The sequence below is a fragment of the Rhinoderma darwinii genome, unplaced genomic scaffold (assembly GCF_050947455.1).
Source record: "Rhinoderma darwinii isolate aRhiDar2 unplaced genomic scaffold, aRhiDar2.hap1 Scaffold_4006, whole genome shotgun sequence".
In the NCBI taxonomy this organism is placed as follows: Eukaryota; Metazoa; Chordata; class Amphibia; order Anura; family Rhinodermatidae; genus Rhinoderma; species Rhinoderma darwinii.
This window is the reverse complement of record NW_027463603.1, coordinates 44,909-67,024: the sequence shown is the minus strand read 5'-3', so window position 1 is coordinate 67,024 and position 22,116 is coordinate 44,909. Positions and strand designations below refer to the sequence as shown.

Here is a 22,116-nt window from a genome sequence, read left to right as displayed (position 1 = left end):
CAAGGCAAGGGCCGCTCGGGTTATCGCTTCTCGGCCTTTTGGCTAAGATCAAGTGTAGTATCTGTTCTTATCAGTTTAATATCTGATACGTCCCCTATCTGGGGACCATATATTAAATGGATTTTTAGAACAGGGAGATGGAAATAGAGCTTGCTCTGTCCACTCCACGCATTGACCTGGTATTGCAGTATTTCCAGGACCGGTGCACCCTTCCCTTATGTGTTGACTAAAATCAGATTCCAAAAGTGTTTTTTCTCTTTGCCATTGTTTCTGTCTTTCTGAAGGGATCTCCCCTTTTAATCCCATTATTTCAACACCTGTTGGACAATGCATTTGTACAGTCATGTGTGATAATGAGCTCATTTATTAAATGCAATTAATGAATACATTGCCACCTCTTGTTGTGTGTGTGTGTGTGTGTGTCTTCTGTGTTTCTGTGTTTCCGGCATTTCACATTGGAACAGCTCATTCACCTTCCTTGTCTTCTCTCCGCCCTCCCTCCCTCCCTCCCTCCTAGGTAAGTTAAAGAGCTGCACCTGAGCCAGCCACTGATTGATGCAGCACCACAGTCAAATAGTGGAGTGGAGTGGAGTAGGGGAACAGCAAACAGCCATTAAAGCAGCCAGCCGCCTACCCGCCACAATGGACCTACCTGTGTACACTAGGTGGATGTGATGGAATGTACTGTCGTCCCTACATTTCAAGAAGAAGTAAGAATTGCAGTTGCAACAAACCCTTGCTTGCCTACAAAGAGAGCAGCAATTTGGATTTGTTACTATGTTACCTGGAAGAATAACAAACTGTGCAAGGATGGAGGTTGTAGGAGCAAAGAGAAGTTGTCTGTAAAGTTGGTGGATGCCTATTTTCCATTTTGCAGTCCCTTGTCTCCCTCTTGTGGCCTCCTGGAGGCAAATAAATGTGCAAAAAAAAGACAGCCTGGCGGCCGGCTGTTGCAGTGTTGCCCTCTCAGGCAACACTGAGTGACTGACTGAGCCTCACAGTCTTATATAAAGTTCAGACGGAACTTTGCACGTGTCATAGTGGAGCCCTCAGGATTCCAGAGCCAGCTTTCTGACATCATAATGGGGCCTGCCTCAGAGATAAAAGCCTGGGCCCAGGCAGTGTTGTTCAGTGCTGCTCAGCAGGCAGCACAGGACTGGATTAAAGCTGATACAAGGTGTGAAGGAACAAGGGGTGGCTGTGGGCATGCACTTGCTGCCGCTGCCAGTGTTTATCTGCATGGCAGGAGGGCATTTGGGCGTTGCCAGGAAGGCGTTTTTATGTAGATTCCTCCTCTTTCAGCACTGCATTGTGGTGCAAGCAAAAGAAGCAAATCCTGTCTGGCTTCCTCTCCGGCCTTTATTCACCTCCCGCTTAGTAGCTGTAAATGTGTGTGAGCCTGCAGGGCCCCATGGAATTGCCTAGGAGTAGGCTGAATCGCTGCAAGGGGTGAACAGCAGTATGGGACAGGCTCGGGCAAGGCAAGGGCCGCTCGGGTTATCGCTTCTCGGCCTTTTGGCTAAGATCAAGTGTAGTATCTGTTCTTATCAGTTTAATATCTGATACGTCCCCTATCTGGGGACCATATATTAAATGGATTTTTAGAACAGGGAGATGGAAATAGAGCTTGCTCTGTCCACTCCACGCATTGACCTGGTATTGCAGTATTTCCAGGACCGGTGCACCCTTCCCTTATGTGTTGACTAAAATCAGATTCCAAAAGTGTTTTTTCTCTTTGCCATTGTTTCTGTCTTTCTGAAGGGATCTCCCCTTTTAATCCCATTATTTCAACACCTGTTGGACAATGCATTTGTACAGTCATGTGTGATAATGAGCTCATTTATTAAATGCAATTAATGAATACATTGCCACCTCTTGTTGTGTGTGTGTGTGTGTGTGTCTTCTGTGTTTCTGTGTTTCCGGCATTTCACATTGGAACAGCTCATTCACCTTCCTTGTCTTCTCTCCGCCCTCCCTCCCTCCCTCCCTCCTAGGTAAGTTAAAGAGCTGCACCTGAGCCAGCCACTGATTGATGCAGCACCACAGTCAAATAGTGGAGTGGAGTGGAGTAGGGGAACAGCAAACAGCCATTAAAGCAGCCAGCCGCCTACCCGCCACAATGGACCTACCTGTGTACACTAGGTGGATGTGATGGAATGTACTGTCGTCCCTACATTTCAAGAAGAAGTAAGAATTGCAGTTGCAACAAACCCTTGCTTGCCTACAAAGAGAGCAGCAATTTGGATTTGTTACTATGTTACCTGGAAGAATAACAAACTGTGCAAGGATGGAGGTTGTAGGAGCAAAGAGAAGTTGTCTGTAAAGTTGGTGGATGCCTATTTTCCATTTTGCAGTCCCTTGTCTCCCTCTTGTGGCCTCCTGGAGGCAAATAAATGTGCAAAAAAAAGACAGCCTGGCGGCCGGCTGTTGCAGTGTTGCCCTCTCAGGCAACACTGAGTGACTGACTGAGCCTCACAGTCTTATATAAAGTTCAGACGGAACTTTGCACGTGTCATAGTGGAGCCCTCAGGATTCCAGAGCCAGCTTTCTGACATCATAATGGGGCCTGCCTCAGAGATAAAAGCCTGGGCCCAGGCAGTGTTGTTCAGTGCTGCTCAGCAGGCAGCACAGGACTGGATTAAAGCTGATACAAGGTGTGAAGGAACAAGGGGTGGCTGTGGGCATGCACTTGCTGCCGCTGCCAGTGTTTATCTGCATGGCAGGAGGGCATTTGGGCGTTGCCAGGAAGGCGTTTTTATGTAGATTCCTCCTCTTTCAGCACTGCATTGTGGTGCAAGCAAAAGAAGCAAATCCTGTCTGGCTTCCTCTCCGGCCTTTATTCACCTCCCGCTTAGTAGCTGTAAATGTGTGTGAGCCTGCAGGGCCCCATGGAATTGCCTAGGAGTAGGCTGAATCGCTGCAAGGGGTGAACAGCAGTATGGGACAGGCTCGGGCAAGGCAAGGGCCGCTCGGGTTATCGCTTCTCGGCCTTTTGGCTAAGATCAAGTGTAGTATCTGTTCTTATCAGTTTAATATCTGATACGTCCCCTATCTGGGGACCATATATTAAATGGATTTTTAGAACAGGGAGATGGAAATAGAGCTTGCTCTGTCCACTCCACGCATTGACCTGGTATTGCAGTATTTCCAGGACCGGTGCACCCTTCCCTTATGTGTTGACTAAAATCAGATTCCAAAAGTGTTTTTTCTCTTTGCCATTGTTTCTGTCTTTCTGAAGGGATCTCCCCTTTTAATCCCATTATTTCAACACCTGTTGGACAATGCATTTGTACAGTCATGTGTGATAATGAGCTCATTTATTAAATGCAATTAATGAATACATTGCCACCTCTTGTTGTGTGTGTGTGTGTGTGTGTCTTCTGTGTTTCTGTGTTTCCGGCATTTCACATTGGAACAGCTCATTCACCTTCCTTGTCTTCTCTCCGCCCTCCCTCCCTCCCTCCCTCCTAGGTAAGTTAAAGAGCTGCACCTGAGCCAGCCACTGATTGATGCAGCACCACAGTCAAATAGTGGAGTGGAGTGGAGTAGGGGAACAGCAAACAGCCATTAAAGCAGCCAGCCGCCTACCCGCCACAATGGACCTACCTGTGTACACTAGGTGGATGTGATGGAATGTACTGTCGTCCCTACATTTCAAGAAGAAGTAAGAATTGCAGTTGCAACAAACCCTTGCTTGCCTACAAAGAGAGCAGCAATTTGGATTTGTTACTATGTTACCTGGAAGAATAACAAACTGTGCAAGGATGGAGGTTGTAGGAGCAAAGAGAAGTTGTCTGTAAAGTTGGTGGATGCCTATTTTCCATTTTGCAGTCCCTTGTCTCCCTCTTGTGGCCTCCTGGAGGCAAATAAATGTGCAAAAAAAAGACAGCCTGGCGGCCGGCTGTTGCAGTGTTGCCCTCTCAGGCAACACTGAGTGACTGACTGAGCCTCACAGTCTTATATAAAGTTCAGACGGAACTTTGCACGTGTCATAGTGGAGCCCTCAGGATTCCAGAGCCAGCTTTCTGACATCATAATGGGGCCTGCCTCAGAGATAAAAGCCTGGGCCCAGGCAGTGTTGTTCAGTGCTGCTCAGCAGGCAGCACAGGACTGGATTAAAGCTGATACAAGGTGTGAAGGAACAAGGGGTGGCTGTGGGCATGCACTTGCTGCCGCTGCCAGTGTTTATCTGCATGGCAGGAGGGCATTTGGGCGTTGCCAGGAAGGCGTTTTTATGTAGATTCCTCCTCTTTCAGCACTGCATTGTGGTGCAAGCAAAAGAAGCAAATCCTGTCTGGCTTCCTCTCCGGCCTTTATTCACCTCCCGCTTAGTAGCTGTAAATGTGTGTGAGCCTGCAGGGCCCCATGGAATTGCCTAGGAGTAGGCTGAATCGCTGCAAGGGGTGAACAGCAGTATGGGACAGGCTCGGGCAAGGCAAGGGCCGCTCGGGTTATCGCTTCTCGGCCTTTTGGCTAAGATCAAGTGTAGTATCTGTTCTTATCAGTCCTTGTAAGGATAGATAGCTCGGAGAACCACTGGGGGCTATAAACACTAGCTTAGCGATCCAAGAGCGTTCCAGACGAAGCCGGCGACGAACTGCGGAGAAGAACCACCGAAGACGAAGATCCAGAAGGGAGAAGCCGCCATCGGGGAAGAAGCTCCGGGAGATCGCTGCCGGGAAGAAGGAGAACTGCGACAGAGACCTTCGGAGAAGAGCCGCTGCTGAAGGGGATCTTTGAAGAAGCTCGGCCGCAGAAGAAGCTCGACGAGGAACCGCTGCGGAAGAAATTTCGTGGAAGAACCTCGGCCAGCAAGGAGAAGATTTGCATAGCTCCGCCCCCTTCGGGAAAGAGCTATCGAAGATCCTCCCCAAGCGACAGGAACAGCTGGAAGAAGCCATGGCCTCAACCAGCAACCCTGCCACCCAGAAGGAGAAGGCTGATGGACCAGGTGAGCCGGCCCAGGCCAGGACATCTCCTCCTGAAGCCTCCTCAAGCGGACAGGCCACCAGGAAGCCGAACCAGGCTGCTCCAACCCTGGAGCCCTGGATGAAGCAGACGGTGGCCCTGAAGCTGAAGGAGGTGGACGGGAGAGTGCCGGACATGACGGAAGAAGTGTTCTGCCAGAAGATGCTCCTGGACCAGGGCTTCGCTAAGCCGGAGACCATCAGCATCCAGGCCTTCATGACCGGGATGTTCTTCGTGACCTTCGCTTCGATCAACATCTGCAGAAGGTACTGGGAGATGGTGAAAGCGGCGAGGCCTGAATCCCCTTTCTCTCGCTTTGTGGGCAACTGCCCTGTCCAAAGAGAGGAAAGGCGGGTGACGGTCTCAATGCGGAACCCACACACCCCCGGCAAAGACATCACCACGCTCCTGAAGCGGTTCTGCACAGTGGTGAGGGAACCCACCCACATCCTGAACGGACTCGGCTTCTGGACTGGCAAGTGGTCGGTAATCGTCCGACTGAACAAGGATTCCAGCGCGGAAGACGGCCTCCAACACCTGCCCCAGTCATTCTCGCTGGGCAACTCCTACGGCCTCATCTACTACCCGGACATGCCGCAGATCTGCAGGAGATGCAGCAAGAAGGGTCATTCGGTGAAGGACTGCAAGGAGGACGCCTGCAAGAACTGCCGGGTAACAGGACACGAGACCAAAGACTGCCCGAAACGGACAATGTGCAACCTCTGCGGACAAGCAGCCCACTCCTACAAGGACTGCCCGAAGAGGGATCGATCCTGGGCAACTGTAGCGGCGAAAGCTCCGGCCAGAGGGAACCCCGCCCCAGCCAGAGCTCCAGCGGCGCAGAAGACCGGGAATAAGAAGGATGGTAAGAAGACGACAGTCCCTCCCCCCCGTCTCCCGGCCCTCCCTCGCCCTACCCTTCCCACCCTCCCTCGCCCGGCCCTCCCCACCCCCCCGTCCCCAACCCCTGTCACCCCCACTGAGGCTCTCACCTTCTCCTACCCACCCATCTCAGTGGTCCTGTCACCTGCACCTCTCCCAACCCAGCCTCCCTTCTCCCCAGCTCCAGCAGCACTAACATCTTCCCCTCCAGCTGCTGGAGTCCTCTCCCTGGAGGATTTTCCCCCTCTTGTCTCCTCAGGTGCCATCCAGAGGAAGAGAAAGGTGAGGGACAGCCCAGCGGCTGAGTCCTCAAAGCGACAAGTCGTGGAAATCTGCGAAGACTCCCTTGCGCAGCAGGAGGAAATGGAGCAGATGGTGGAGGAACTCGTGTCTGAACCTGAGGTCATCGACTTCACAACAGACATCCAGGTGGCTACAATCCTGGAACAATTTCTGTCAGAGGGCCTGCTGGATCTTTCGGACCCGCCAGGCGAGGAGGATCCGCCCGACCGGACTGGTAACTAAGGTGTATCGTTTGCACTAACCTTCTTTATTCTCCCCCATGGCTGCTAAACTTAACATCTTTAGCCTCAATGTGAGGAGTGTTAGAGATAGGACTAGATGTCAGATGGTGCTAACTTTTCTTTCCAAGCAGTCGAGTGATGTATTTATGCTGCAGGAATGTACTCTCCCCTCTTCCAGGTCATACCATCATCTGGCCAGGCAGTGGACCCATGGCCCGTCCTACTGGTCTGGTGGGGGCGACTGTAAGTCTGCAGGGGTTGCCATCCTGATTAGGGGAGGCGTATTTACTGTTGACTCTGTCCAGGAGCTCGCCTGCGGCCGCTTGTTGGTCGTAGACGGTTCCTGGGCAGGAGAGCCGATTAGGCTCATCAACGTGTACGCCCCCCCTATGAAGGCTGAGCGCCTGGAACTATTCCAGACCCTGCGGACCCAGCTCGCCACCACTAGGGCAGTGGTGATGGCCGGGGACTTCAACTGCCCCATCGAAGAGGATGGACGAAGTTCCGGCACTTCAATCAAGCTGGATGTCAGTTCCAAACTGCTTATCGAGATGGTAACCGAAGCATCCTTGCAGGACGTTGTGGGCTCCATGGGGATCGGCTCTGTGAACTATTCATGGAGCCGACCCGATGGCTCACTTCGTTCTCGGATTGACTTTGTGTTCACCTCCCGGGCAGTCAAGCAGCATGGGCACTCCATGGTCCCCTGCTTCTTCTCTGACCACAGGGCCATTCTCTTCCAGGGTGCCATCGGCCACGGTTTTCCTCCCGGCCCTGGCTCCTGGAAGCTGAATTGTGCCCTGCTGGAAAGAGAGGAGGTACTGGCGGAACTTAGAGACGCCTATATTGTTTGGAGGAATGATAAAGTTTTCTTTGACAAAACCTGTGACTGGTGGGAATATGTTAAAGTTGAATTTCGTTGTTTCTTTCAGGCAAAAAGTCGCCAACAGGCGTGTGAGAGGAAGAGAGACTTCAGAGAGATGCAGCGTCAGCTGCGATCCCTGCAAGACCTCCTTCAATGTGGCTGGGACGTCAGGAAGGAGCTGGAGGAAGCCAAAAAGGGCCTGAAAGGGCACTTTGAGGAGGAATCCAAGCGAATTGTCTTTCGTTCCAAGGTGGAGAACCTGGAGAAGGGTGAGAAATGTAACTCGTTCTTTTTCAGGAAACTCCATGCCGGCCACACGCCCCTGAAGGAACTCCGAGATGAGACCGGAAACATGCATTCTGGGAAGAAGGAGGTGATGGGAGTCGTCACAGACTACTACCGAAGCCTCTACTCCCGGAAAACCACTGACCCCGAAGCCGCCGATAAATTCCTGTCAGGTATCACTAATCATCTTGATCCTGCAGGTACGGAGGCTATGGACGTACCCCTGACGGTGGAGGAACTGCTCTCTGCCGCTAAATCCTTCAGACCCGGCAGGACCCCGGGCAGTGATGGTCTCCCAGCAGAGCTCTATGTAGCGCTGGGGGACTTGATCTGTCCGGACCTGCTGGAGCTCTATGAGGAGATGGTGGTGGAGGGTAGAATGCCACCGTCCTTGAGAGAAGGCATGATCACGATCTTGTATAAGCGGAAGGGGGAGAGATGTGACCTGAAAAACTGGCGTCCCATCTCTCTCCTGAACGTGGACTACAAGATCCTCGCCAAAGTATTGACCAACAGACTGAAGGTTGTCATCGGACGGATCATCGGATCGGACCAAACCTGCGGCATTCCTGGCCGTAGGGTGGCCGACAGTCTTGCCCTGGTGAGGGACACGGTGCATTACATGCAAAGCCGCCGTACACACGCGGCCCTGGTCAGTCTGGATCAGGAGAAGGCTTTTGACCGGGTCTCTCACGAATTCATGGGTAAGGCTCTGCGTAGGCTGCGGCTTGGCAGGTTGTTCTGTTTGTATGTTAACCTGATGTATTGCGACATTTACAGCTCGGTGCTGGTGAACGGCTGGAAGACTGACCCCTTTCCTGTATCGTCTGGGGTTAGACAAGGCTGTCCTCTTTCACCTCTCCTTTTTGTTTGTGTTATAGAGCTCTTCGCAGAGGCTATCCGGCAGAATGGAGAGATCAGAGGGATCACCGCACCAGGTCCAGGACACTTCGAGGTCAAATGCTCGCTGTACATGGACGACGTGACCGTCTTCTGCACTGACCAGAGTTCGGTGACTGCACTCGTCCAGACCTGCGAGGAGTTCGGACGCGCTTCAGGGGCAAAAGTCAACTGCGGGAAGTCGGAAGCCATGCTCTTCGGAAAGTGGTACCTGCCTTCTCCTGCCTCCTTCCCTTTTACTATCAAGCCGGACTTCATCAAAATTCTGGGAGTCTGGTTCGGTAAGGAAGGTGCAGCCCTAAAGTCGTGGGAAGAACGCTTGGCCAAAGTCAACCAAAGGATCGGACTGTGGAGCCTCAGACAACTCACTATTGAGGGCAAAGCAATGGTCCTGCGTAACGAAGTCTTGCCTGTGCTACAATACACTGCACAGGCATGGCCCCCTCTTGCAACGGTCTCGAGGGCCATTACCAGGACTGTGTTTCGCTTCATCTGGGGCTCGAAAATGGACAGAGTAAAGCGGACTGTTATGTACAAGGAGCCCCGCAAAGGTGGGAAGGGTATACCCGACATTCCCACTCTGCTGCGGATCGCTTTTGCATGTGACTGTGTTCGTAGGACTCTGAGGACAGCAAACGGCTCTGCGGGCAAGGCCATGTCCCGCTACTTCCTCCTTCCCCTCTGGCGAGGTTTTGGCTGGGACAAGTGGGACAGCTCCTTCCCTTACAACTGGCACGCTCCCTGGTTCTACGGAGATGTTGTCCGGTTTGTGAGGGAGCATCAACTGGAGGGTCTTAAGCCCGACTTGTGGAAACCTAAGACGATCCACAAGCACATCAGAGCAAAGGACTCACTGGAGTTTGTTCCAGGGCTTCATGCCGACACGTTGGAGACTGTTTGGACTAACGTGTCATCTGGCAGGTTGACCAACGGGCACAAGGACATTTCATGGATGGCCATCCAGGGAGGACTGCCTCTTAGGTCATTCATGCATGCCCGCAACCTGTGCAAGACCCGGTACTGCCCCAGGTGCCCCTTCACGGAGGAAACATCTTTGCACATTTTCTGGCAGTGCCCCTTTGCACAGGGTCTGTTGAAAGCCTTGGAACATGAACTCAAGGACTCAGTACCCAGGAACAGACTGTCGTACCGCTCGGTACTTTATGGACTATTTCCTGGGAATACCACGGATGGAGCAATCCAGGAAGCCTGGCGCCTTATGAACTGCTTTAAGGACGCTATATGGTTTGCCAGAAACCGTCTGATTTTGCGGAGAGAGAGTGTGTCCGTCCAGGACTGCCGCAGGCTGATCCACAGCCTGCTCAGAGACTATTCCACCTGGGACAGCCCGGACGTCGATGAGGAAGAGGACTGATACTCCCCTTCCCCCCACTCTCCCTTCTTGTGTGTTGTCTTTCAATAAAGCTTCGGGCCTGTGATTTCCCCCTTCCCTACCCCCTCCTACCCACTCCCCTATCCCATCACTTGTCTGTAATGCTTTGTTGTTTGGCTTTAGTGAATGCAAGAATGTTAGTGTAGCATGTGGTGTAATGTATAGCATAGGCTAGCCTGTACTGTGTATTATACTGTCATGTTATGTTTGACGACTGTTATTATTTATTATTTGCTGCTTCATGGCTTGCGCTGTGTCGCAGTAATGTTTGTATGATGACGATTGATTGTCAATAAAGCATTTTTCAATCAAAAAATCTGTTCTTATCAGTTTAATATCTGATACGTCCCCTATCTGGGGACCATATATTAAATGGATTTTTAGAACAGGGAGATGGAAATAGAGCTTGCTCTGTCCACTCCACGCATTGACCTGGTATTGCAGTATTTCCAGGACCGGTGCACCCTTCCCTTATGTGTTGACTAAAATCAGATTCCAAAAGTGTTTTTTCTCTTTGCCATTGTTTCTGTCTTTCTGAAGGGATCTCCCCTTTTAATCCCATTATTTCAACACCTGTTGGACAATGCATTTGTACAGTCATGTGTGATAATGAGCTCATTTATTAAATGCAATTAATGAATACATTGCCACCTCTTGTTGTGTGTGTGTGTGTGTGTGTCTTCTGTGTTTCTGTGTTTCCGGCATTTCACATTGGAACAGCTCATTCACCTTCCTTGTCTTCTCTCCGCCCTCCCTCCCTCCCTCCCTCCTAGGTAAGTTAAAGAGCTGCACCTGAGCCAGCCACTGATTGATGCAGCACCACAGTCAAATAGTGGAGTGGAGTGGAGTAGGGGAACAGCAAACAGCCATTAAAGCAGCCAGCCGCCTACCCGCCACAATGGACCTACCTGTGTACACTAGGTGGATGTGATGGAATGTACTGTCGTCCCTACATTTCAAGAAGAAGTAAGAATTGCAGTTGCAACAAACCCTTGCTTGCCTACAAAGAGAGCAGCAATTTGGATTTGTTACTATGTTACCTGGAAGAATAACAAACTGTGCAAGGATGGAGGTTGTAGGAGCAAAGAGAAGTTGTCTGTAAAGTTGGTGGATGCCTATTTTCCATTTTGCAGTCCCTTGTCTCCCTCTTGTGGCCTCCTGGAGGCAAATAAATGTGCAAAAAAAAGACAGCCTGGCGGCCGGCTGTTGCAGTGTTGCCCTCTCAGGCAACACTGAGTGACTGACTGAGCCTCACAGTCTTATATAAAGTTCAGACGGAACTTTGCACGTGTCATAGTGGAGCCCTCAGGATTCCAGAGCCAGCTTTCTGACATCATAATGGGGCCTGCCTCAGAGATAAAAGCCTGGGCCCAGGCAGTGTTGTTCAGTGCTGCTCAGCAGGCAGCACAGGACTGGATTAAAGCTGATACAAGGTGTGAAGGAACAAGGGGTGGCTGTGGGCATGCACTTGCTGCCGCTGCCAGTGTTTATCTGCATGGCAGGAGGGCATTTGGGCGTTGCCAGGAAGGCGTTTTTATGTAGATTCCTCCTCTTTCAGCACTGCATTGTGGTGCAAGCAAAAGAAGCAAATCCTGTCTGGCTTCCTCTCCGGCCTTTATTCACCTCCCGCTTAGTAGCTGTAAATGTGTGTGAGCCTGCAGGGCCCCATGGAATTGCCTAGGAGTAGGCTGAATCGCTGCAAGGGGTGAACAGCAGTATGGGACAGGCTCGGGCAAGGCAAGGGCCGCTCGGGTTATCGCTTCTCGGCCTTTTGGCTAAGATCAAGTGTAGTATCTGTTCTTATCAGTTTAATATCTGATACGTCCCCTATCTGGGGACCATATATTAAATGGATTTTTAGAACAGGGAGATGGAAATAGAGCTTGCTCTGTCCACTCCACGCATTGACCTGGTATTGCAGTATTTCCAGGACCGGTGCACCCTTCCCTTATGTGTTGACTAAAATCAGATTCCAAAAGTGTTTTTTCTCTTTGCCATTGTTTCTGTCTTTCTGAAGGGATCTCCCCTTTTAATCCCATTATTTCAACACCTGTTGGACAATGCATTTGTACAGTCATGTGTGATAATGAGCTCATTTATTAAATGCAATTAATGAATACATTGCCACCTCTTGTTGTGTGTGTGTGTGTGTGTGTCTTCTGTGTTTCTGTGTTTCCGGCATTTCACATTGGAACAGCTCATTCACCTTCCTTGTCTTCTCTCCGCCCTCCCTCCCTCCCTCCCTCCTAGGTAAGTTAAAGAGCTGCACCTGAGCCAGCCACTGATTGATGCAGCACCACAGTCAAATAGTGGAGTGGAGTGGAGTAGGGGAACAGCAAACAGCCATTAAAGCAGCCAGCCGCCTACCCGCCACAATGGACCTACCTGTGTACACTAGGTGGATGTGATGGAATGTACTGTCGTCCCTACATTTCAAGAAGAAGTAAGAATTGCAGTTGCAACAAACCCTTGCTTGCCTACAAAGAGAGCAGCAATTTGGATTTGTTACTATGTTACCTGGAAGAATAACAAACTGTGCAAGGATGGAGGTTGTAGGAGCAAAGAGAAGTTGTCTGTAAAGTTGGTGGATGCCTATTTTCCATTTTGCAGTCCCTTGTCTCCCTCTTGTGGCCTCCTGGAGGCAAATAAATGTGCAAAAAAAAGACAGCCTGGCGGCCGGCTGTTGCAGTGTTGCCCTCTCAGGCAACACTGAGTGACTGACTGAGCCTCACAGTCTTATATAAAGTTCAGACGGAACTTTGCACGTGTCATAGTGGAGCCCTCAGGATTCCAGAGCCAGCTTTCTGACATCATAATGGGGCCTGCCTCAGAGATAAAAGCCTGGGCCCAGGCAGTGTTGTTCAGTGCTGCTCAGCAGGCAGCACAGGACTGGATTAAAGCTGATACAAGGTGTGAAGGAACAAGGGGTGGCTGTGGGCATGCACTTGCTGCCGCTGCCAGTGTTTATCTGCATGGCAGGAGGGCATTTGGGCGTTGCCAGGAAGGCGTTTTTATGTAGATTCCTCCTCTTTCAGCACTGCATTGTGGTGCAAGCAAAAGAAGCAAATCCTGTCTGGCTTCCTCTCCGGCCTTTATTCACCTCCCGCTTAGTAGCTGTAAATGTGTGTGAGCCTGCAGGGCCCCATGGAATTGCCTAGGAGTAGGCTGAATCGCTGCAAGGGGTGAACAGCAGTATGGGACAGGCTCGGGCAAGGCAAGGGCCGCTCGGGTTATCGCTTCTCGGCCTTTTGGCTAAGATCAAGTGTAGTATCTGTTCTTATCAGTTTAATATCTGATACGTCCCCTATCTGGGGACCATATATTAAATGGATTTTTAGAACAGGGAGATGGAAATAGAGCTTGCTCTGTCCACTCCACGCATTGACCTGGTATTGCAGTATTTCCAGGACCGGTGCACCCTTCCCTTATGTGTTGACTAAAATCAGATTCCAAAAGTGTTTTTTCTCTTTGCCATTGTTTCTGTCTTTCTGAAGGGATCTCCCCTTTTAATCCCATTATTTCAACACCTGTTGGACAATGCATTTGTACAGTCATGTGTGATAATGAGCTCATTTATTAAATGCAATTAATGAATACATTGCCACCTCTTGTTGTGTGTGTGTGTGTGTGTGTCTTCTGTGTTTCTGTGTTTCCGGCATTTCACATTGGAACAGCTCATTCACCTTCCTTGTCTTCTCTCCGCCCTCCCTCCCTCCCTCCCTCCTAGGTAAGTTAAAGAGCTGCACCTGAGCCAGCCACTGATTGATGCAGCACCACAGTCAAATAGTGGAGTGGAGTGGAGTAGGGGAACAGCAAACAGCCATTAAAGCAGCCAGCCGCCTACCCGCCACAATGGACCTACCTGTGTACACTAGGTGGATGTGATGGAATGTACTGTCGTCCCTACATTTCAAGAAGAAGTAAGAATTGCAGTTGCAACAAACCCTTGCTTGCCTACAAAGAGAGCAGCAATTTGGATTTGTTACTATGTTACCTGGAAGAATAACAAACTGTGCAAGGATGGAGGTTGTAGGAGCAAAGAGAAGTTGTCTGTAAAGTTGGTGGATGCCTATTTTCCATTTTGCAGTCCCTTGTCTCCCTCTTGTGGCCTCCTGGAGGCAAATAAATGTGCAAAAAAAAGACAGCCTGGCGGCCGGCTGTTGCAGTGTTGCCCTCTCAGGCAACACTGAGTGACTGACTGAGCCTCACAGTCTTATATAAAGTTCAGACGGAACTTTGCACGTGTCATAGTGGAGCCCTCAGGATTCCAGAGCCAGCTTTCTGACATCATAATGGGGCCTGCCTCAGAGATAAAAGCCTGGGCCCAGGCAGTGTTGTTCAGTGCTGCTCAGCAGGCAGCACAGGACTGGATTAAAGCTGATACAAGGTGTGAAGGAACAAGGGGTGGCTGTGGGCATGCACTTGCTGCCGCTGCCAGTGTTTATCTGCATGGCAGGAGGGCATTTGGGCGTTGCCAGGAAGGCGTTTTTATGTAGATTCCTCCTCTTTCAGCACTGCATTGTGGTGCAAGCAAAAGAAGCAAATCCTGTCTGGCTTCCTCTCCGGCCTTTATTCACCTCCCGCTTAGTAGCTGTAAATGTGTGTGAGCCTGCAGGGCCCCATGGAATTGCCTAGGAGTAGGCTGAATCGCTGCAAGGGGTGAACAGCAGTATGGGACAGGCTCGGGCAAGGCAAGGGCCGCTCGGGTTATCGCTTCTCGGCCTTTTGGCTAAGATCAAGTGTAGTATCTGTTCTTATCAGTTTAATATCTGATACGTCCCCTATCTGGGGACCATATATTAAATGGATTTTTAGAACAGGGAGATGGAAATAGAGCTTGCTCTGTCCACTCCACGCATTGACCTGGTATTGCAGTATTTCCAGGACCGGTGCACCCTTCCCTTATGTGTTGACTAAAATCAGATTCCAAAAGTGTTTTTTCTCTTTGCCATTGTTTCTGTCTTTCTGAAGGGATCTCCCCTTTTAATCCCATTATTTCAACACCTGTTGGACAATGCATTTGTACAGTCATGTGTGATAATGAGCTCATTTATTAAATGCAATTAATGAATACATTGCCACCTCTTGTTGTGTGTGTGTGTGTGTGTGTCTTCTGTGTTTCTGTGTTTCCGGCATTTCACATTGGAACAGCTCATTCACCTTCCTTGTCTTCTCTCCGCCCTCCCTCCCTCCCTCCCTCCTAGGTAAGTTAAAGAGCTGCACCTGAGCCAGCCACTGATTGATGCAGCACCACAGTCAAATAGTGGAGTGGAGTGGAGTAGGGGAACAGCAAACAGCCATTAAAGCAGCCAGCCGCCTACCCGCCACAATGGACCTACCTGTGTACACTAGGTGGATGTGATGGAATGTACTGTCGTCCCTACATTTCAAGAAGAAGTAAGAATTGCAGTTGCAACAAACCCTTGCTTGCCTACAAAGAGAGCAGCAATTTGGATTTGTTACTATGTTACCTGGAAGAATAACAAACTGTGCAAGGATGGAGGTTGTAGGAGCAAAGAGAAGTTGTCTGTAAAGTTGGTGGATGCCTATTTTCCATTTTGCAGTCCCTTGTCTCCCTCTTGTGGCCTCCTGGAGGCAAATAAATGTGCAAAAAAAAGACAGCCTGGCGGCCGGCTGTTGCAGTGTTGCCCTCTCAGGCAACACTGAGTGACTGACTGAGCCTCACAGTCTTATATAAAGTTCAGACGGAACTTTGCACGTGTCATAGTGGAGCCCTCAGGATTCCAGAGCCAGCTTTCTGACATCATAATGGGGCCTGCCTCAGAGATAAAAGCCTGGGCCCAGGCAGTGTTGTTCAGTGCTGCTCAGCAGGCAGCACAGGACTGGATTAAAGCTGATACAAGGTGTGAAGGAACAAGGGGTGGCTGTGGGCATGCACTTGCTGCCGCTGCCAGTGTTTATCTGCATGGCAGGAGGGCATTTGGGCGTTGCCAGGAAGGCGTTTTTATGTAGATTCCTCCTCTTTCAGCACTGCATTGTGGTGCAAGCAAAAGAAGCAAATCCTGTCTGGCTTCCTCTCCGGCCTTTATTCACCTCCCGCTTAGTAGCTGTAAATGTGTGTGAGCCTGCAGGGCCCCATGGAATTGCCTAGGAGTAGGCTGAATCGCTGCAAGGGGTGAACAGCAGTATGGGACAGGCTCGGGCAAGGCAAGGGCCGCTCGGGTTATCGCTTCTCGGCCTTTTGGCTAAGATCAAGTGTAGTATCTGTTCTTATCAGTCCTTGTAAGGATAGATAGCTCGGAGAACCACTGGGGGCTATAAACACTAGCTTAGCGATCCAAGAGCGTTCCAGACGAAGCCGGCGACGAACTGCGGAGAAGAACCAGCGAAGACGACGATCCAGAAGGGAGAAGCCGCCATCGAGGAAGAAGCTCCGGGAGATCGCTGCCGGGAAGAAGAAGGAGAACTTTGGAGAAGAGCCGCTGCTGAAGGGGATCTTCGAAGAAGCTCGGCCGCAGAAGAAGAAGCTCGACGAGGAACCGCTGCTTAAGAAATTTCGTGGAAGAACCTCGGCCAGCAAGGAGAAGATTTGCATAGCTCCGCCCCCTTCGGGAAAGAGCTATCGAAGATCCTCCCCAAGCGACAGGAACAGCTGGAAGAAGCCATGGCCTCAACCAGCAACCCTGCCACCCAGAAGGAGAAGGCTGATGGACCAGGTGAGCCGGCCCAGGCCAGGACATCTCCTCCTGAAGCCTCCTCAAGCCAACAGGCCACCAGGAAGCCGAACCAGGCTGCTCCAACCCTGGAGCCCTGGATGAAGCAGACGGTGGCCCTGAAGCTCAAGGAGGTGGACGGGAGAGTGCCGGACATGACGGAAGAAGTGTTCTGCCAGAAGATGCTCCTGGACCAGGGCTTCGCTAAGCCGGAGACCATCAGTATCCAGGCCTTCATGACCGGGATGTTCTTCGTGACCTTCGCTTCGATCAACATCTGCAGAAGGTACTGGGAGATGGTGAAAGCGGCGAGGCCTGAATCCCCTTTCTCTCGCTTTGTGGGCAACTGCCCTGTCCAAAGAGAGGAAAGGCGGGTGACGGTCTCAATGCGGAACCCACACACCCCCGGCAAAGACATCACCACGCTCCTGAAGCGGTTCTGCACAGTGGTGAGGGAACCCACCCACATCCTGAACGGACTCGGCTTCTGGACTGGCAAGTGGTCGGTAATCGTCCGACTGAACAAGGATTCGAGCGCGGAAGACGGCCTCCAGCACCTGCCCCAGTCATTCTCGCTGGGCAACTCCTACGGCCTCATCTACTACCCGGACATGCCGCAGATCTGCAGGAGATGCAGCAAGAAGGGTCATTCGGTGAAGGACTGCAAGGAGGACGCCTGCAAGAACTGCCGGGTAACAGGACACGAGACCAAAGACTGCCCGAAACGGACAATGTGCAACCTCTGCGGACAAGCAGCCCACTCTTACAAGGACTGCCCGAAGAGGGATCGATCCTGGGCAACTGTAGCAGCGAAAGCTCCAGCCAGAGGGAACCCCGCCCCAGCCAGAGCTCCAGCGGCACAGAAGACCGGGAAAAAGAAGGATGGTAAGAAGACGACAGTCCCTCCCCCCCCTCTCCCGGCCCTCCCTCGCCCTACCCTTCCCACCCTCCCTCGCCCGGCCCTCCCCACCCCCCCGTCCCCAACCCCTGTCACCCCCACTGAGGCTCTCACCTTCTCCTACCCACCCATCTCAGTGGTCCTGTCACCTGCACCTCTCCCAACCCAGCCTCCCTTCTCCCCAGCTCCAGCAGCACTAACATCTTCCCCTCCAGCTGCTGGAGTCCTCTCCCTGGAGGATTTTCCCCCTCTTGTCTCCTCAGGTGCCATCCAGAGGAAGAGAAAGGTGAGGGACAGCCCAGCTGCTGAGTCCTCAAAGAGACAAGTCGTGGAAATCTGCGAAGATTCCCTTGCGCAGCAGGAGGAAATGGAGCAGATGGTGGAGGAACTCGTGTCTGAACCTGAGGTCATCGACTTCACAACAGACATCCAGGTGGCTACAATCCTGGAACAATTTTTGTCAGAGGGCCTGCTGGATCTTCCGGACCCGCCAGGCTCCAGAGAGGAGGATCCGCCCGACCGGACTGGTAACTAAGGTGTATCGTTTGCACTAACCTTCTTTATTCTCCCCCATGGCTGCTAAACTTAACATCTTTAGCCTCAATGTGAGGAGTGTTAGAGATAGGACTAGATGTCAGATGGTGCTAACTTTTCTTTCCAAGCAGTCGAGTGATGTATTTATGCTGCAGGAATGTACTCTCCCCTCTTCCAGGTCATACCATCATCTGGCCAGGCAGTGGACCCATGGCCCGTCCTACTGGTCTGGTGGGGGCGACTGTAAGTCTGCAGGGGTTGCCATCCTGATTAGGGGAAGCGTATTTACTGTTGACTCTGTCCAGGAGCTCGTCTGCGGCCGCTTGTTGGTCGTAGACGGTTCCTGGGCGGGAGAGCCGATTAGGCTCATCAACGTGTACGCTCCCCCTATGAAGGCTGAGCGCCTGGAACTATTCCAGACCCTGCGGACCCAGCTCGCCACCACTAGGGCAGTGGTGATGGCCGGGGACTTCAACTGCCCCATCGAAGAGGATGGACGAAGTTCCGGCACTTCAATCAAGCTGGATGTCAGTTCCAAACTGCTTATCGAGATGGTAACCGAAGCATCCTTGCAGGACGTTGTGGGCTCCATGGGGATCGGCTCTGTGAACTATTCATGGAGCCGACCCGATGGCTCACTTCGTTCTCGGATTGACTTTGTGTTCACCTCCCGGGCAGTCAAGCAGCATGGGCACTCCATGGTCCCCTGCTTCTTCTCTGACCACAGGGCCATTCTCTTCCAGGGTGCCATCGGCCACGGTTTTCCTCCCGGCCCTGGCTCCTGGAAGCTGAATTGTGCCCTGCTGGAAAGAGAAGAGGTACTGGCGGAACTTAGAGACGCCTATATTGTTTGGAGGAATGATAAAGTTTTCTTTGACAAAACCTGTGACTGGTGGGAATATGTTAAAGTTGAATTTCGTTGTTTCTTTCAGGCAAAAAGTCGTCAACAGGCGTGTGAGAGGAAGAGAGACTTCAGAGAGATGCAGCGTCAGCTGCGATCCCTGCAAGACCTCCTTCAATGCGGCTGGGACGTCAGGAAGGAGCTGGAGGAAGCCAAAAAGGGCCTGAAAAGGCACTTTGAGGAGGAATCCAAGCGAATTGTCTTTCGTTCCAAGGTGGAGAACCTGGAGAAGGGTGAGAAATGTAACTCGTTCTTTTTCAGGAAACTCCATGCCGGCCACACGCCCCTGAAGGAACTCCGAGATGAGACCGGAAACATGCATTCTGGGAAGAAGGAGGTGATGGGAGTCGTCACAGACTACTACCGAAGCCTCTACTCCCGGAAAACCACTGACCCCGAAGCCGCCGATAAATTCCTGTCAGGTATCACTAATCATCTTGATCCTGCAGGTACGGAGGCTATGGACGTACCCCTGACGGTGGAGGAACTGCTCTCTGCCGCTAAATCCTTCAGACCCGGCAGGACCCCGGGCAGTGATGGTCTCCCAGCAGAGCTCTATGTAGCGCTGGGGGACTTGATCTGTCCGGACCTGCTGGAGCTCTATGAGGAGATGGTGGTGGAGGGTAGAATGCCACCGTCCTTGAGAGAAGGCATGATCACGATCTTGTATAAGCGGAAGGGGGAGAGATGTGACCTGAAAAACTGGCGTCCCATCTCTCTCCTGAACGTGGACTACAAGATCCTCGCCAAAGTATTGACCAACAGACTGAAGGTTGTCATCGGACAGATCATCGGATCGGACCAAACCTGCGGCATTCCTGGCCGTAGGGTGGCCGACAGTCTTGCCCTGGTGAGGGACACAGTGCATTACATGCAAAGCCGCCGTACACACGCGGCCCTGGTCAGTCTGGATCAGGAGAAGGCTTTTGACCGGGTCTCTCACGAATTCATGGGTAAGGCTCTGCGTAGGCTGCGGCTTGGCAGGTTGTTCTGTTTGTATGTTAACCTGATGTATTGCGACATTTACAGCTCGGTGCTGGTGAACGGCTGGAAGACTGACCCCTTTCCTGTATCGTCGGGGGTTAGACAAGGCTGTCCTCTTTCACCTCTCCTTTTTGTTTGTGTTATAGAGCTCTTCGCAGAGGCTATCCGGCAGAATGGAGAGATCAGAGGGATCACCGCACCAGGTCCAGGACACTTCGAGGTCAAATGCTCGCTGTACATGGACGACGTGACCGTCTTCTGCGCTGACCAGAGTTCGGTGACTGCACTCGTCCAGACCTGTGAGGAGTTCGGACGCGCTTCAGGGGCAAAAGTCAACTGCGGGAAGTCGGAAGCCATGCTCTTCGGAAAGTGGTACCTGCCTTCTCCTGCCTCCTTCCCGTTTACTATCAAGCCGGACTTCATCAAAATTCTGGGAGTCTGGTTCGGTAAGGAAGGTGCAGCCCTAAAGTCGTGGGAAGAACGCTTGGCCAAAGTCAACCAAAGGATCGGACTGTGGAGCCTCAGACAACTCACTATTGAGGGCAAAGCAATGGTCCTGCGTAACGAAGTCTTGCCTGTGCTACAATACACTGCACAGGCATGGCCCCCTCTTGCAACGGTCTCGAGGGCCATTACCAGGACTGTGTTTCGCTTCATCTGGGGCTCGAAAATGGACAGAGTAAAGCGGACTGTTATGTACAAGGAGCCCCGCAAAGGTGGGAAGGGTATACCCGACATTCCCACTCTGCTGCGTATCGCTTTTGTATGTGACTGTGTTCGTAGGACTCTGAGGACAGCAAACGGCTCTGCGGGCAAGGCCATGTCCCGCTACTTCCTCCTTCCCCTCTGGCGAGGTTTTGGCTGGGATAAGTGGGACAGCTCCTTCCCTTACAACTGGCACGCTCCCTGGTTCTACGGAGATGTCGTCCGGTTTGTGAGGGAGCATCAACTGGAGGGTCTTAAGCCCGACTTGTGGAAACCTAAGACGATCCACAAGCACATCAGAGCAAAGGACTCACTGGAGTTTGTTCCAGGGCTTCATGCCGACACGTTGGAGACTGTTTGGACTAACGTGTCATCTGGCAGGTTGACCAACGGGCACAAGGACATTTCATGGATGGCCATCCAGGGAGGACTGCCTCTTAGGTCATTCATGCATGCCCGCAACCTGTGCAAGACCCGGTACTGCCCCAGGTGCCCCTTCACGGAGGAAACATCTTTGCACATTTTCTGGCAGTGCCCCTTTGCACAGGGTCTGTTGAAAGCCTTGGAACACGAACTCAAGGACTCAGTTCCCAGGAACAGACTGTCGTACCGCTCGGTACTTTATGGACTATTTCCTGGGAATACCACGGATGGAGCAATCCAGGAAGCCTGGCGCCTTATGAACTGTTTTAAGGACGCTATATGGTTCGCCAGGAATCGTCTGATTTTGCGGAGAGAGAGTGTGTCCGTCCAGGACTGCCGCAGGCTGATCCACAGCCTGCTCAGAGACTATTCCACCTGGGACAGCCCGGACGTCGATGAGGAAGAGGACTGATACTCCCCTTCCCCCCACTCTCCCTTCTTGTGTGTTGTCTTTCAATAAAGCTTCGGGCCTGTGATTTCCCGCTTCCCTATCCCCTCCTACCCACTCCCCTATCCCATCACTTGTCTGTAATGCTTTGTTGTTTGGCTTTAGTGAATGCAAGAATGTTAGTGTAGCATGTGGTGTAATGTATAGCATAGGCTAGCCTGTACTGTGTATTATACTGTCATGTTATGTTTGACGACTGTTATTATTTATTATTTGCTGCTTCATGGCTCGCGCTGCGTCGCAGTAATGTTTGTATGATGACGATTGATTGTCAATAAAGCATTTTTCAATCAAAAAATCTGTTCTTATCAGTTTAATATCTGATACGTCCCCTATCTGGGGACCATATATTAAATGGATTTTTAGAACAGGGAGATGGAAATAGAGCTTGCTCTGTCCACTCCACGCATTGACCTGGTATTGCAGTATTTCCAGGACCGGTGCACCCTTCCCTTATGTGTTGACTAAAATCAGATTCCAAAAGTGTTTTTTCTCTTTGCCATTGTTTCTGTCTTTCTGAAGGGATCTCCCCTTTTAATCCCATTATTTCAACACCTGTTGGACAATGCATTTGTACAGTCATGTGTGATAATGAGCTCATTTATTAAATGCAATTAATGAATACATTGCCACCTCTTGTTGTGTGTGTGTGTGTGTGTGTCTTCTGTGTTTCTGTGTTTCCGGCATTTCACATTGGAACAGCTCATTCACCTTCCTTGTCTTCTCTCCGCC

At 51.4% G+C, this 22,116-nt stretch overlaps 6 non-coding genes and 4 pseudogenes across 6 annotated transcripts; all 10 read left to right on the top strand.

The window, feature by feature from the left end:
• The first annotated feature begins 22 nt into the window (after positions 1–22).
• LOC142708526 (U2 spliceosomal RNA) lies at positions 23–213 on the top strand. Its single transcript, XR_012868847.1, has one exon. It is a non-coding gene; the product is annotated as a U2 spliceosomal RNA (small nuclear RNA).
• A 1,286-nt stretch (positions 214–1,499) lies between these two features.
• On the top strand, positions 1,500–1,690 carry LOC142708525 (U2 spliceosomal RNA). Its single transcript, XR_012868846.1, has one exon. It is a non-coding gene; the product is annotated as a U2 spliceosomal RNA (small nuclear RNA).
• A 1,286-nt stretch (positions 1,691–2,976) lies between these two features.
• LOC142708524 (U2 spliceosomal RNA) lies at positions 2,977–3,167 on the top strand. The gene has a single exon (XR_012868845.1). It is a non-coding gene; the product is annotated as a U2 spliceosomal RNA (small nuclear RNA).
• Positions 3,168–4,453: 1,286 nt separating this feature from the next.
• LOC142708543 (U2 spliceosomal RNA) lies at positions 4,454–4,555 on the top strand (annotated as a pseudogene).
• Positions 4,556–10,111: 5,556 nt separating this feature from the next.
• LOC142708533 (U2 spliceosomal RNA) lies at positions 10,112–10,286 on the top strand (annotated as a pseudogene).
• Positions 10,287–11,572: 1,286 nt separating this feature from the next.
• LOC142708521 (U2 spliceosomal RNA) lies at positions 11,573–11,763 on the top strand. The gene has a single exon (XR_012868843.1). It is a non-coding gene; the product is annotated as a U2 spliceosomal RNA (small nuclear RNA).
• Positions 11,764–13,049: 1,286 nt separating this feature from the next.
• LOC142708520 (U2 spliceosomal RNA) lies at positions 13,050–13,240 on the top strand. Its single transcript, XR_012868842.1, has one exon. It is a non-coding gene; the product is annotated as a U2 spliceosomal RNA (small nuclear RNA).
• A 1,286-nt stretch (positions 13,241–14,526) lies between these two features.
• LOC142708519 (U2 spliceosomal RNA) lies at positions 14,527–14,717 on the top strand. Its single transcript, XR_012868841.1, has one exon. It is a non-coding gene; the product is annotated as a U2 spliceosomal RNA (small nuclear RNA).
• Positions 14,718–16,003: 1,286 nt separating this feature from the next.
• LOC142708542 (U2 spliceosomal RNA) lies at positions 16,004–16,105 on the top strand (annotated as a pseudogene).
• Positions 16,106–21,660: 5,555 nt separating this feature from the next.
• LOC142708532 (U2 spliceosomal RNA) lies at positions 21,661–21,835 on the top strand (annotated as a pseudogene).
• Positions 21,836–22,116: the final 281 nt, after the last annotated feature.